The sequence below is a fragment of the Echinops telfairi genome, unplaced genomic scaffold (assembly GCF_000313985.2).
Source record: "Echinops telfairi isolate 266 unplaced genomic scaffold, ASM31398v2 ScPeMD7_4;HRSCAF=17, whole genome shotgun sequence".
Classification (NCBI taxonomy): domain Eukaryota; kingdom Metazoa; phylum Chordata; class Mammalia; order Afrosoricida; family Tenrecidae; genus Echinops; species Echinops telfairi.
In genome coordinates this window covers 10,093,793-10,099,422 of record NW_022103900.1, presented here as the reverse complement: position 1 = coordinate 10,099,422, position 5,630 = coordinate 10,093,793, and the positions used below count along the sequence as shown (strand labels likewise).

Below are 5,630 nucleotides of genomic sequence, written 5' to 3'. Positions count from 1 at the left end.
AGTATTTTAACTGGACGAACAGGAGGGCTACAGTACCTGATACACAATACAGTTAAATGTTGGAAAGGAAATCTTGTATCATGGGAACTAGTCTTTCCCTTGCTTCTCATTTGAGTGAACACTGGGGAATTTTTGACAGAGGTTTAGATAAATAGATTGGACCTTTAATGGCTCAGCCGACAAAGCTAACCTAAATCTGTGTAAGTGGTAGTCCATGAGATTTCAGGAACTAGGGAAAAGAAGTCAGAAGAGAGAATGTGGCCGAGTTGAATTTTAGAGAGGCATCGTAAGTGTTCGGGTATTTCAAATGGCTTGTTATTCCTGAATATTGTCTAATACAGAGCCTGTCTGTTGATTCAGCGATATCAGGAGGACTAAACATGTGTCTTCCTTTTCATTAAATTGTAAATTGCATAGGGCACCAATTGAATGATTTATTAAATTTTTAAAAAAATTGTAAATTCCTATATGATTTGGATTAAAAAAATATCTCTTCCCAATGAATTGACAGCATGGAAATGTGTGTGTGTTGAGATACAGCAGGGAACCTACACAGGTCCGTTTCTACAAGATTATTAATTCCTTAGAAAATTTGTAAGAATCTTCATTGATTTCAGGAAAAGCTTTCACCAAGCTAAGTAATTCTGAGTGTGTCCACAGGGAAAAGTAAAAGAAGAAGAATTTTGTACACCACTGCTAGGGCAATTGGGGCGGGGGTGGGAGTGGGTGGGCGGGGTGTGCCACGTACACAGCCTTTATTTCACATAATTTTTATATAGAACACCTGTTGAATTAGCAGCAAACAGAACGTACACGTGATAACAAAGGTGACCGACTCAGGACCCTCTGTGTACACAGCACGTTCATTTTCATGGCTGAGCACCTTGTGTGTCTGGCGTACGTGAAGGCAGGCAGTACCGATTGTACGAACAAGGAATTGGTGCTCTGTGACCAGCAGAGGCTACGACATGCCCAGCCTGACATGTGTCGCATGGCAGTTGAAGTTTCCTCCCGCGAAGATGCGTGGGAACAATGACAAACATACTAACCGCGCGACACGGGCGGAAAGAACGGCGCGTGCCGTGGGACTGTGAGCTTCGCACACTGATCAGGACTCCCAAAGCAGAGGAGCTGTCCCAGGGGCAGAGCAGGCTAAGCCGTTGAGGAGCAGCCACCTCCAGCCACTGCAAGTTCCTTCCTGCCTTCCCTCCACATTGAGCAGCTCCAAGCCAAAGATGAGGGTGGCATTGGGAGAGATGGTATGGAGGGTGGCCGGTGGTTCCATACGCCCCCTCAGGGGTGCAGGTCAGCTTCACCCTCTGCCCCAAGCTCCTCTGGCTGTGCCCTCTTCAAAGCCCCTGATCACTTCCTGTGTGCCAATTCTGACCTTGAAAGGTTTGTTTCTGCCTCTGGACGAATCGAATGTCTTCCCATTTGGGAGCATTTCTGTGTCATTACCGCATAAGCCTGGCCCTTCTTGGAAAATGCCCTTCAGTCTCCTGGGGAGATGCTCTCTAACTCCATGCCCACCCAGGTCCCACAGGCCCTGCCTCTGGGGTTCCTGTTGCTACCCTAACCTGGCTTGCTTTGACTCTGGCCCTGCTGGCTCTCTGGCTGGCCTCTCCACCACCACTCTGGGGCAATGTAGTATTATTATTTTAAATCATTTCATTGGGGGCTCGTACAACTCTTATCACATCCATCCATTGTGTCATGCACATTTGTATATTTGTTGCCATCATCATTTTCAAAACATTGCCTTTCTACTTGAGTCCTTGGTATCAGCTTCTCATCCCTCCCCCCTCCCTCACGAACCCTTGGTAATTTATAAATTATAAGCATTTTTTCATGTCTTACACTGACCAATGTCTCCCTTTACCCACTTTTCTGTTGTCCGTCCCCCTTGGAGGTTATATGTAGATCACTGTGATCGGTTCCTGCTTTCTCCCACTATCTTCCCCTTCCCCTCCTGGTATGGCTACTCTCAATATCTGTCCTGAATTCCCTGTGTTTCCAGTTCTTATCTGCACCAGTGTACATGCTTTGGTCTAGCCATATTTGTAAGGTAGAATTGGGATCATGATAGTGGTAGGGAGGAAGCATTAAAAAATTAGAGCAAAGTTGTATGCTTCAATGGTGCTATACTGCACCCTGACTAGCTCATCTCCTTCCTGCAACCCTTCTGTAAGGGGATGCCCAATTGTCTACAGATGGGCATTGGGTCTCCATTCCGCACTCCCCCTCATTCACAATGACATGATTTTTTGTTCTGGGTCTTTGATGCCTGATACCTGATCATAAGGACACCTCATGATCACACTGGCTGGTGTGTTTCCTCCAGGTGGACTGTTTTGCTTCTCAGCTAGATGGCCCTTTGTTTATCTTCAAGCCTTTAAGATCCAGACTCTATATCTTTTGATAGCAAGGCACCATCAGCTTTCTTCACCACATTTGCTTATGTACCCGCTTTGTCTTCAGTGATCGTGTCGGGAAGGTGAGCATCACAGGATGCCAGGTTATTAGAACAAAGTGTTCTTGCATTGAGGGAATACTTGAGTGGAGCCCCAATGTCCATCTGCTACCTCAATACTAAACCTATATGTACACAGATATATTTCCCTGTCATCATATATAAATATAGTTACATATGTGCATGCCTGTATTTAGACCTCTATAAATGCCCTTTGCCTCCTAGTTCTTTCCTCTATTTCCTTTTACTTTCCTCTTGTCCCACTATCATGCTCAGCCTTCATTTGGGTTTCAGTAATTCCTCTTGGTTACATTGCCCTTGATGAAGCCCTACCAGGCCTCTAACACCCTCCTCACCAATGATTTTAGATCACTTGTTTTTCCCTTGTCCCTGAATTTGTTAATACCCACTTCCTTTCCCTGGCCTCCCCCTCTCCTGTGCTCTCCCACCCCCACCCAACCATCAGTCCCGTTGTTTTCTCCTCCAATTATTTATCCCCTCTATCTTATCTAGATAGACCTACAGAGACAATAATAAGCACAAAAATAGGATAGAGCAAAACAAAGTAACAAATCAAAACAACAATAACAACAAAAACCAAAGACAAAATAAGAAAAGCCTATAAATAGTTCAAGGTCTGTTTGTTGACCTTTAGGAGTGTCTTCCAGTCGAATCTGATGGGTGTCACATTTTAGCCCCACAGTCATTTGGGACATCATTGCTTTGCTCCCCTTGATGTTCTGTTACACACACTTAGTGTTTCTCCTTGGTGTGGTGGAGTCAGATCGGGCACAATTCCCACACTGTGTCTCCAATGTTGTCCCCCATAGTACTATGGGTCAGTGAGGGATGTCATGTCTCGTGGTGGGGCCAGCCCTATGGTCCTCTCTGTGCATTGGCTGCTCTGAGCAGGAATGACATCCTCAGAGTTTAGAGGGCCAGGATGTGCTCCACTCTCTCCTTCCCTCTTGGTTTGCTCCTGTGTGCTCTGATCAGACATGTCCCGCTCCCTGAGCTATAGATTCAGTGCTGTTCTCTGAAGTGAATTCTTCTGGGAGGGGAAGGGGGCTGTCCACGTAGTTAGGATTGGGGCCAGCCCCTCAGACCTCTCTGGTTCCCTGCTTCATGCTGGTATCTTGCATTCACCCTGGGGCAATTTTTAAACATCATTTTGGGCAAGGATTTATTTGATTGCCTTGGTTGTTGTTTTTAAGGACAATAAGGAAGTTCAGAGGAATAAAAAACAAACCACACTGCCATCAAGGGGATGCCAACTCATCATGGCCCTATAAAACAGAGTAGAACCGCCCCTGTGAGTTTCTGAGATGGTAACTCCTGATGGGAGTAGAAAGCTCAGTGTTTCTCCAGTGGCTGGTGGTTTTGAACTGTTGACCTTACAATGAGTAGAGTAAGTCATAACCACTATGCCACTAGGGCGCCTCTCCCAGAGGAATAGGAAGGCAAAACTAAAAGGATATAAGGTAGCAGCCAGCAGTGGACCAGAAGGGTTGGAGCTGAAATTTGACGTTGTAGAATTGGAATCTCAATGGTTGGAAAAGAAACCTAACTCAAGGCCTCGCTCCTTGTACTTCCTCATTCCACTACTGAGGACCCGCCTGCACTAGAAATCCCCACCTACATCGTGTCCCTAACCCTGCCTGCCATTCGGGTTCCAGATTGTCTGGAACCCCAGTTCCTCTTTCACTTTCTCCAAGAGCGCCGTCTGGTCATTCCCGAGTCATGGCTTTGCTGCTTAGTGGTTCTTTATTCTGCTTATTTTAGAAACAGCATCTTGCAGGGAAGAAATTCTTTTTAAGGCCCCAACTTTTAAACATTTCCCTCAAATCTTCGCAACTCTCTCAAATGAAGTTATGGCAGATAAACAAGAATGTGTATGATAAAGAACTAGACCACAATGCCTGTTAGTCTAGTGAGTAAGAGCCTCAGAAGGGGACACCAAATATCTTTTCGACATCCCCCATGTTATAAGGGCAGTTAAAACAAAACACATTTTGCTTTCAGGAACCAACACAAATCCATAACAAAATTCAGAGTCATGAAGATAAGAGAGTACAGCTTAGATTTGAGAATTTTGCGTTTTAAAAATGGTCTTATGTAACGTATGTATTTAATGATCTATTTTACCTTAAACAATTCCTGGGCATTCACCAAAGTTGGAGAGCCCCAAGCAGCCCCGAAAGTACCTTGTCTATGTTCCAACGCCGCCGGAATCATCAAACGTCACACAGAGTTCAAGTCCCGCTTCTAACACCAGAAATCTCAAAGAAGAAACATCTCATGCTCTGTTAAGGTGGGAGAAAAGGCGTTTTGTTGAGAAATAATACAGCTCACATTTGCCGTCCTGTGTAAACATACCAAGCCCTCCGTTCCGCCAGCAGAGAAAGGGGTGTGTATACCTGGAACACCGTGAAAGAGTGGGAGGGGTGCTGATTGGTTGTAAAGATCAACTGCTGCGTCAAGCTTTTGAAAGGTAAAGGCGAGCCATTTAACTAGGAGAGAGTGACTTACCCCTTAAATCCGTGGTCCAGCCAGTTTATTCTCACCTGGCTGCAGTCATGGACACCTTTGCCCAGGGAGCAACCTGTTTACATCTTGGTCCATTCTCCCCACGAACAAATAGTTTCTATCCTGACCTTTTTGCTTCCCGGGAGTACATGTTTGGCCCCATCATTTCCGTGTGAGTGCCTCCAGATGGAAACTTCCTTTTACAATACTGAGGGAACATGCCGGGGCTTCAATACATGTGTGGAAAAATTCCACTCAATGTCCATACAATTGTTCCAGGAACATTTAGAAGCCCTAGCATCTCCTCTATTTGCAACGGAGAATTTGAATTAGAAGATATGCGGGTGGCGGGGTGGTGATGGTGGAATGAAAGATATTCTCAGTAACCCTAAGCATTTAACCAAATAAAGTAAGACATAAGAACTGGAGTTAACTTTTTTATGTGCGCTACTGAAAACAAAATGGTGTTATCAAGGTGTCTTTAGAAGAGGCCTGAAACAGGTGAGAGAGAAAAGGGTAATTTAGGGAGTACCTGTGAATTAGAGAAGAAGTAAAATGGGCATAACAAGATGCAAGATAAAGTGGGGGAGGGGGAGGAGTAAGCAATCCAATCCAATGATGACTTTTTCACGTT

At 45.1% G+C, this 5,630-nt stretch overlaps 1 pseudogene; it reads right to left on the bottom strand.

The window, feature by feature from the left end:
* Window positions 1–1,108: 1,108 nt before the first annotated feature.
* Window positions 1,109–5,216, bottom strand: LOC101647528 (annotated as a pseudogene).
* Between the last annotated feature and the right edge of the window lie 414 nt (window positions 5,217–5,630).